Raw genomic sequence first — 10,594 nt, 5'->3', positions numbered from 1 at the left:
CGAGGTCCTATCTTACTCAAGCCATTTAATTCAACCGGAGCAATCCTCTCTTTTAAATCATTTCAACGGTGTAACTTTTGAGTGGGCCCTAACCCACAGGTCTTTTCCTAGGGTCTTACCTGACTCTTCTAATCTCCCGGGAGCTATCATCAAATTCTTTTTGAAGTTTGACGTAAGAATGAATTATCATCAGTCAAATGTATTTCTCCAAGATCTTTCAAATTCTTTTCATAGTTGGCTCAACCTCTTCGTTTTTGATTCTTCCGGAGTGTCTAAATTATTCATGGTGGTGTTTTGTCGTCGTCATTCTCAACATTTGAAGACCGAAGAAGAGTTTCTTTTTAATCTTGCTCTATTCTCTTCAAGATTCATGGTGCTAGCTTGTTGCCATCCTCTCATAATTGTTTTCGATTGTGAGAATCTTTTTCACCCATCAGGAGATATTCAAGAGTCTTCTCAGTGTGTTATCCGGAGTCCATCAATTCAGGTTTATTCATTCTCAACTGTCAGTTATCATTCTCCTATCTTGCCGGTGCATCAATCGAATATCCTCTAATCAGTTCTTGATCTCTTCATTCTCATGTATCTAGTTTGTCTCAAGCACCTTCGTTCATTTGCTAATTCTTACCGGTGATGCACCCCTACTTCGAGCATTTTCAATTCTTACGGTGGTTCTTTCAAGATCTCTCTTCCTTGTTCATCATATCAATTCATTTGTTGTTCCAATCCTACCGGTGGTTCCTTGAAGACGTTCTCAAGATTATGTTATATCTCTCTTAATCCTTGATACGAGAATAAGTAGTGTGCCAAATCCGTTGGTTGTCATCAATTTAATTGATGAAGGACGAGCATAATGTAATTCTTATTCTTGTTTCATCCGGATGAGTAATTTCTTTTTTCCGGAGTGGTTCATCATGTCATATTCTCAGTTTGAGATGCCTTATCTTTTCTTTCCTGGAGTCCCAAGATCTAATTATCACGGAGATCCATCTAAATCATTACAAGGTTTCACCTTGTGTTTTTCAACTTCTCTTTCTTCTCGTTATCCTTTCATTACCGGAGTTCTTCTTGGAGGTTCTACATGTTGGTTCATGAAGGATTTAAATTCCTTCTCGAAGTGTTCATCAAGATTCTTTTCTAAGGAGCTCAAGCATTCTTCATCTTGCTATCCGGAGTGCATTTCTGTCTATCTTATCATTCGAGGTGGTATTATGTCATTCTTGATAATTTGAGTTCATGTTTTCATGATTCACATGCTGTCAAGAATGAGACATTTTTAAATCCATCATTTCCTTCATTGGAATTATCTTGGGTTATATTTCATCTAAAGCCTTCCCTAAGGATTGTTGTTATTATGGTGCTTATAAATGATCCAAGTTTTCATTTATGCTCCCGGTGAAATAAATTTCTCGCCTCCTAGTTCATATCAATCTAATCTTTTGTTTTCGTTAGTGGCAGAATTTTCACCTCATAAAGTTTGAGATGGTCTCCATAAGCCCACTACAACCTTGTTCTTTTCTTGTTGTTAATCCAACAAATCCATTCTAACATTTGTTGTAACCGTGCTCTCTCAAGATCTTGTTTCCCTTCGTTCCGGAGGCATTGTGATGTTGCTCTCCTCAACCCATCTTCTCGGATTGTCAGGACCATGTTTTGATCGTGCTTATCCTTTTAACCAGAGTGTTGTGTCCCCTTTTGCTCAAGCTCTTTCATTTTACCAAGTTTTTCATCTCTTTTAAACCGGAGTGCTGTCCGAGATCTTTCTTACCCCTTGTTTCAATTCATTCAATAGTTATGGAGGCAGTGTATTGTGATTTCATCAAGTATCTTCTCATCTTATCAAGTTATTATTCAATTCCTTTTCTTTTCAACCGGAGTGCTGCCCGAATTTTGGTTTTTCTTGATCCCCTTCTTTAACCGGAGTGTTTTCAATAAATGTCTTGCCCTTCAACCTCAAGGTTTTTTTCGCAATGCTCTTTGTCCCTCTTTTCTAAAGGAGTGTTTTCGACCTAGTTCACCTTCGTTGTATTCTTTGCTCGAATTTGTTCAACCTCGCAAGGTTCTTGGTTTCACTCATTGGTCAAAGAAGCAACTTAATTTACCTCTTCTCTTTCTCCTCTGTTTTCCCTCCGGTGCCATTCTAGATCTCGGGACGAGATCCTCTCGTAGTGGTGGAGTGTTGTAACGCCCCGAGACTGATGTGCCAGGTGTCGTCCAGTTATTCGCTGTTGTTGCCTTGTCATTGCTTGCATGTCATGCATTGCATATCATGTCATCATGTGCATTTCATTTGCATATGTGTTCGTCTCATGCATCCGAGCTTTTTCCCTGTTGTCCATTTTGCATTCCGGTGTTCCGTTCTCCTCCGGTGGTCATTTCTACCTTTCTTTCTTGTGTGGGGATTAAACATTTCCGTATTGGACTGAGACTTGCCAAGCGGCCTTGGTTTACTACCGGTAGACCGCCTGTCAAGTTCCGTACCATTTGGACTTCGTTTGATACTCCAACGGTTAACCGAGGGACGGAAAAGGCCTCGTGTGTGTTGCAGCCCAACACCCTTCCATTTTGGCCCAAAACCCACCTAACTCTGCTCCATCATCTCGGTCGTTCGATCACGATTGCGTGGCCGAAAACCGCACCTCATTTGGACTCTCCTAGCTCCCTCTACCTATAAAAGAGCACCCCCTCTCCGAAACTCGCGGTTCATTCTTCCCCTAACCCTAAAAATTCTCAGATCCGCGCCGCCGGACATTTCTTCCCCGCCGACGGACATGTCCGCGCTGCCCGCCGCGACCAACCACGGCGTGCCACGTCAGCGCCGCCGCCTCTCTCCACCGCGCGCGCCCAGAGCCGGCCCGCCCGGGCCAGAACCCCCGCCGCCCGAGCGCTCGTTCCTCCACGCGCCTGCCACCGACCGCCACCGCCACCGCCATCGCTGGCAGCCGCCTTCGCTCGCCGCGGCGCGCCCCGGCGCCCGAACGCCTCCCCGCCGCCGTCCCGGACTCCTCCGGCCTCGATCCGAGCCCGAGGAGGACCGCCACCGCCGCCTGCTTTTAGATCCGGCGCCGTCCGCCGCGGCTCCGGCCATCCTCGTCGCCGGAGTCTCCCAGCGCCACCGCCGCCCTGCCTTGGTCCCGATCGGATCGGGAGAGACGACCGAGTCGCTCCGCGCCCGCATGGGCCCCGCCTTCGGCCCAGCTCCAGCCGGCCTCGTTCGGCCTGCCTCCTCCTCCTTCGTGGGCCGGCCCAGCTTCCCGGCCAGCGCAGCGCCAAACCCAGCTCCAGATCCACGGCCTGCCTCTCTCCTCCACCGGCCTGCCTTCTCCTCTCCACGTCCGGGCCGAAGCCCACTGGGTGAGGCCACACACTCCCCAGCGCCTCCTGTTTTTTTCCTGCTGTTGGGATTGCCCAGATTCGGCCCGCATCGTTTTTTTTTCAGTTCTGGCCGATTTTATCTAATTTCCAGGAGCCTGTCAGTTTTGTAGAAAAGTCCCTGTTCTTCATGCATTTAATAACTCACTAACCGTGCATCGGATTAAAATGTTTTATATATGAAACTTGCTCAGAATTTTGTGTAGATTAATAATATCCAACTTTATCTATGTTTGAAATGTCTAAAATGATGTTTGTTTAATTTTGCTCCTATGCCATGTTAAAATGATTTAATTCATAACTAAATAACCGTAGCTCCGATTTAAATAATCTTTATATGTAAATGGGGTAGAAAAATGCCTAGTTTAACATGGTGCTTTCATCTTGCATGTTTAACAACTCTAAAATTGTGTTTAGGGCAGAACAGTACCAAACCTTAAAATATGCACATGAGGAGTTTCCGGACTTGTTGGTTGTTATTCCGGCCTCATTTAAACTTGCCTAGAGTAGGTAGTTTCGTCATGCTTCACCTCTTGCCATATTAATCAACATTTAATTTTGTTGGGGTACATAAACGAGGGAGAACTAAATAATTGATGTGGTGTTTTGTCAATATGCATCCCGATGCATATTGAGCTCCACTTAATTTGTAGGATTGTTTGTGCACTTTGCCATGTCATGCTTCATTAAACCGGACATGCATCATACTTGTTTGTGCATCATGCCATGTCTTTGTGGTGGTTGTTTACTATGTCGTTTGCTTCTTTCCGGTGTTGCTTCTTCGGGTTGGTTCCGATAACGTTGCGTTTGTGAGGATCCGTTCGACTACGTCCGTTTGTCTTCTTCATGGACTCGTTCTTCTTCCTTGCGGGATTTCAGGCAAGATGATCATACCCTCGAAATCACTACTGTCTTTACTTTGCTAGATGCTCGCTCTTTTGCTATGCCAATGCTACGATGCCTACCATTTGCTTGTCAGCCTCCCAAATTGCCATGTCAAACCTCTAACCCACCATGTCCTAGCAAACCGTTGATTGGCTATGTTACCGCTTTGCTCAGCCCCTCTTATAGCGTTGTTAGTTGCAGGTGAAGATTGAAGTTTGTTCCTTGTTGGAACATGGAGATGTTGTTCCTCGTTGGAACATGTTTACTTGTTGGGATATCACAATATATCTTACTTAATTAATGCATCTATATACTTGGTAAAGGGTGGAAGGCTCGGCCTTATGCCTGGTGTTTTGTTCCACTCTTGCCGCCCTAGTTTCCGTTATACCGGTGTTATGTTCCCGGATTTTGCGTTCCTTACGCGGTTGGGTTATAATGGGAACCCCTTAACAGTTCGCTTTGAATAAAACTCCTCCAGCAAGGCCCAACCTTGGTTTTACCATTTGCCACCTAGCCTTTCTTTTCCCTTGGGAGTCGCGCATCCCGAGGGTCATCTTATTTTAACCCCCCCTGGGCCAGTGCTTGTCTAAGCGTTGGTCCAAACTAGAGCCCCTTGCAGCGCCATCTCGGGGAAAATCGAGGGCTGGTTTTAGTTGTACGGATTGCTTATCCGGTGTTGCCCTGAGAACGAGATATGTGCAGCTCCTATCGGGATGTCGGCGCATCGGGTGGTCTTGCTGGACTTGTTTTACCATTGTCGAGGATGTCTTGAAGAACCGGGATACCGAGTCTGATCGGAATGTCTCGGGAGGAGGTCTATTCCTTCGTTGACCGTGAGAGCTTGTGATGGGCTAAGTTGGGACACCCCTGCAGGGATTTGAACTTTCGAAAGCCGTGCCCGCGGTTATGGGCAGATGGGAATTTGTTAACGTCCGGTTGTAGAAAACCTAAAGTTGACCTTAATTAAAATGAATCAACAGCGTGTGTAACCGTGATGGTCTCTTTCCGGCGGAGTCCGGGAAGTGAACACGGTTGTTGGAGTTATGCTTGACGTAGGTTGCTATAGGATCACTTCTTGATCATACTTTCATCTGCCGTGCTTTGCCTTCTCTTCTCGCTCCCATTTGCGTATGTTAGCCACCATATATGCTAGTCGCTTGCTGCAGCTCCACCTCATATTTTTACCTTTCCCATAAGCTTAAATAGTCTTGATCGCGAGGGTGCGAGATTGCTGAGTCCCCGTGGCTCACAGTTACTTCCAAAACCAGCTTGCAGGTATCGTTGAACCGTGCAGATGACGCAACCAAGCTCAGGAGGAGCTCGATGAAGATCTTGTCCTTTATGTTATTTCGATCTAGTAGTGGAGCCCAGTTGGGGTCGATCGGGGACCTTTGTCGCATTTGGGGTTCTTCTTTTATTTTTGTTCCGTAGTCGGATCTTGAGTGTATTTGGATGATGTAATGCTTTATTCTTGTAATTGTGTGAAGTGGCGATTGTAAGCCAACTATGTATCTATTTCCCTTATGTATTAGATGGGTTGTGTGAAGATTACCTCACTTGCGACATTGCTTTCAATGCGGTTATGCCTCTAAGTCGTGCTTCGACACGTGGGAGATATAGCCGCATCGAGGGCTTTACAATTGCGACGTTTGTCGTCGTGTTAAAGCAGAGCATCAACGGCCTGCTGGCACCTTTCAACCTTTGGCTATTCCTGAGTGGAAATGGGATAAAATCAGTATGGATTTCATCACTAGGTTTCCCAGGACCAAGAGAGGGAATAATGCCATCTTCGTCGTGATCAACCGTCTTTCCAAAGTAGCCCATTTCCTACCTGTTCGTGAGAGTATCACCGCTAGCCAGCTAGCTGACTTATACATCTCCCGAATAGTGTCTCTTCATGGTGTCCCATTGGAAATTAACTCGGGCCGTGGGAGTCTCTTCACCTCTCGATTTTGGGAAAGTTTCCAAAATGCTATGGGAACTCGTCTCTCTTTTAGCACCGCCTTCCATCCTCAATCAAGTGGTCAAGTAGAGGAGTCAATCAAATTCTGGAAGATATGCTCCGAGCTTCTGTCATCTCATTCGGAATGGGTTGGGAGAAATGTCTTCCATTCGTGGAGTTTGCTTATAACAATAGTTATCAAGCTAGCTTGGGCAAAGCTCCTTTCGAAGTTCTCTATGGACGAAAATGTTGAACGCCTCTTAACTGGTCAGAAACCGGGGAAAGACAACTCTTTGGCCCGGATATGATTCAGGAAGCAGAAGAGCAGGTTCGCGTTATTCGTGAGAAATTGAAAACGGCCCAATCTCGTCAAAAGAGCCAATAAGATTGTAAACATAAACTCATGACTTATGAAGTCGGCGAGAAGGCTTACCTTCGGGTTACTCCGTTAAAGGGAACCCATCGTTTCGGTATCAAAGGCAAATTGGCTCCTCGTTACATCGGACCCTTTCGCATTCTTGCCAAACGAGGAGAAGTTGCCTACCAATTGGAACTACCTTCGCATCTTTCCACAGTTCACGATGTCTTCCACGTTTCTCAACTCAGGCGTTGCTTCGTGGATCCTATCTGTGGAGTGGACCACGAAATGCTTGATCTACAAGATAACCTCTCATATCGGGAATATCCCGTTCATATCCTTGATCAAGCCGAGCGTACCACTCGATGCCATAATATCGTGTTTCTCAAGGTTCAATGGTCACACCATTCCGAGAAAGAAGCCACTTGGGAAAGGGACGATCGTCTTCGACTCGAGTACCCCACCTTCTTCCCAGAGGATCCTAAATCTCGGGACGAGATTCTTTTGAGTGGGGGTGAGTTGTCACACCCTAGCTAATTCAAGCATTAGAGTGTGCATCATGTTTAAATTTCTCTTAAATTTGAAATGGGGATGACAGAACCCCCAGCACCCCCATGGAACAACTAGGGTTTACTAAAAACTTTTTCAATGAACCTGAAATGCCCTTCTAAAAAGCCCACCCTTTTTGTTTTGGGTTAAAACCTTTGACAAAAATGGTGCACATTTTTCTAGGACATCTTAAGGTCATTGGATTAATTCTTATAGTATTTGCATTTGGGCATTTAAATGCTATAAAATATTTTAAATGCTCAAATAATCATAAACTAAAAATTTGCTGTTGGATATATTCTAAACAGTGGCCATGATTAATTTTATGATTTTCGGAAATGCCCTGGCATTTTTAATAAAGCCCTAAAGTTATAGAAATAATAGAATAAATAAAAAAACAGAAAAGCAGAGAGAGAACAGAGACTTACCTGGCGCAGCCCACTTGGCCCACCGGCTCGGCCCAGTCCACTGGCTCCTGCCAGTCGTCCTCCTCCTCTCGCCAGGAGGACGGGAAGCGCGTGGCCGGCGCCCGCGGCCACACGCTGGCCACCTCCTGCTTCCGCCGACGCCCCGGACGCACCTACGAGTGCCACGCACTCCCCCACGTCCCCCTCTCATTCTCCCCAGTCTCCCCGTGGCCTCTCCCCCTCTCTCGCTCTCTCCCCTTTCCCTGCCGAGCGTAGCCGTCGCCGCCGACAAGCTCCACCGCAGCCACCGCCGTCCACTCGTTGCCTCGCCGTGCCAAGAAGCTCCGCCGTCGTCCGCTGCTTCGCCTCGACCCATCCCCGAGCGCTCGCTCGCCCCAGAGACGCTGCACCGAGCTCATATTCAACCTCGGTCGCCGGAGATCCCCCTCGCCGCCCCGCTCACTCCAGATCTTCCCCGAGCTCGCCGATTGCTCCCCTGCAACCGCGGTGAGCTACTGACCCGTTTCCCCCTCTCCCCGCGCTCGTCCGCGCCCTCTAACCACCATGGCCATCGGAGCCGAAGCTCGCCGCCGCCACCGCATGTCACCGTCGTGGCCACAGCCACATTGGGTCGCAACCGAGCATGCATTTGTCTTCAACGCACTCGCAGGAGCCCGTAGCACCCCCGCATGCCCCTCGCCGTGCCTGCTAGCGACTAGTTCAACCTCGCCCGAACTCCGGCCGCCGGGGACGTGCTCGCCGCCGTCGTCTCCGGCCACCCCAGCTCCACCTACTGCCACCACTCGAAGCGGCTCACTCCCTGCATCACGTAGATGGTCTCCACCGTCCTTTTGGTCGCCGAAGTGCAAAACCCAAGCCCTCCGCCACATCTGGCCTCGCCGGCGGCTAAACGCCGGCGAGTTTGACCCCTTTTGACCGTGGACTGATGCGTGGGCCCAAGTTGACTCCCCCTGAGCCTATGACAGGTGGGGCCGGCCTGCTAATTAGTTTAGGATTAGAGTTAACTAATTTTAATTAGGTTAGTCACTGACATGTTGGCCCAGGCCCCACTGACAGTTAATTAGTACTAATTTAATCATGTTAATTAGCTGAGCCACTGACAGACAGGGCCCACCAGTCAAGTTTGACCTGGCCGTCCCAGTTGACCCACTGACGTCAAACCTATGTCATGCTGACGCATTAATTCAATTACTGGAATTATTCTTATATAGGAAATTCCAGAAAATAGCCAAAACTTCTAAAAATCATAGAAAATCAACCATAGCTCCAAATCAAACAATTTATATATGAAAAATGATCATAAAAATTCAATCTATCCATCTGTAATGGTTTCATGCATGACAAAACAAGTTAACATTGTTGTTTAATCAGAATAAGATAATGCAGTAATAAGGCTATATTAAATGAACTAACATTTGAATCTTTGATTCAAATGAGCTCATTCCTTTCTGTTTTAGCTTGCATTAGGCCAAGACACATTCATTTTGCCATGTCATAGCATGCATCATATTGTTGTATATTGTCATGTGTTGATTATGTTCGGTGTGACTTTCGTGGTAGGTTCTGCCTCCGAGGATAACCCCGAGTATCCGTCTGAAGGGAAGTACCCTACTACCACTACAACAGGCAAGCAACCCATTGATCATTTCGATACAAACCCATGTTCTCGCTTCTGCTCTTGTTTACTGCATTAAGACAACGCGATTCAAACTGCTGTGTGCTACGGTAGTTTTACCCTTATCCTCTGCATGACCTGTCATTGCCACAGTAACTAGATGAAACCCACTAGCATGTGTAGGAGTTGATTGAGCCATGTTTGTGTTTCCTACCTTGCTATGCCTGCTATGTTAGAGTTGTGTCAGGTCTGGTTCATCTGGGTGATGGGCTAGAGTGATATGATTATGTCGGTAATGTGAGGGATGTGTTGAACATGATTTGGTAAAGGTATCGATGAGAGGCCATGTAGGAGTACATGGTGGGTTGTTTCATTGAGGCCGTCCATAAGAACTGAGATCTGTATGTGTGATTTTAAGAATTAGCTACTACCATGCATTGGGATCCTTAATTGACCCTCTCGGCTTCTTAATCACCCTAGTACTCTGTCCAGGAGTTGCAATTAGTTTCTGGTGTTTGTAGGTTATGTGTTGGCGGCCGTGCGTAGCACTAACCCTAGGGGTGGGCTATCTTGCAGTAGATACACTGTAGCACGGTGTACCGAGTCACCCGTTTGGTGTCTCGGGAACCCTGTTCACATCGTTCGGGGCCGTATGTGGAAACCTCGGCTGGACTCCCTGTGGATGGAACCTGAATAGGCGATAAACCTGGACTAGAGGCTTGAGTGTTTAGGTAGGCCGTGGCCGACACCCTCGTTGGGCTTCCGCTTGAAGGTTGCCGAGTACATGTCGTGTAAACGGCGGTAAGTGGTGAAGGCGTGTATGAAGAAGTACACCCCTGTAGGGTATAAAACTATTCGAATAGTCGCGTCCGCGGTAAAGGACTACTTGGTTACCTATACAGTTCATAGACAAGTTAATGGATACTACTAAAAGACTCAAGATAAGTGTGAGTACCGAGGATGGCCCTCTCGTAGGATGACGAGGGAGGATCCCCGGTGGAGTATTGTGTTGGTGATTAGTGGACTCGTGTGCGAAAACTATTTTACTAGTGGAGTTCCGTAGGATAGCTTAGCCAAGAGTCAAAGCTGGCTTGCTGCAATAACCCCACCACCTTCTTGAGAATGAGCATGTATAGTAGGTTCTGATGTAAGACTTGCTAAGTACCTTTGTACTCATGGTTGCTTAATTACTGTTTTCAGACAACAACACCGCCCCCTCCAATGGGTTTTATGTAGACCTTGATGTCGACGAGTGACTAGCCACCCAGGTGGTGATCCTGGCCATGGAGGGCCCTATGTAGATAGACAGGCTTCGAGAAGCCTTCTTGCTTTCTGGTGTCTGTACTCAGACTATTTGCTTCCGCATGTGCTTGTATGCTTGTATGACTTGAGTGTCAGGTCATGTGACCCCTATCTGTATGAACATGTTATGTATGGCTCTCTGG

This window comes from Triticum dicoccoides, chromosome 4A (genome assembly GCF_002162155.2).
Source record: "Triticum dicoccoides isolate Atlit2015 ecotype Zavitan chromosome 4A, WEW_v2.0, whole genome shotgun sequence".
NCBI classification, from domain to species: domain Eukaryota; kingdom Viridiplantae; phylum Streptophyta; class Magnoliopsida; order Poales; family Poaceae; genus Triticum; species Triticum dicoccoides.
Note: the sequence above shows the minus strand (reverse complement) of the source record.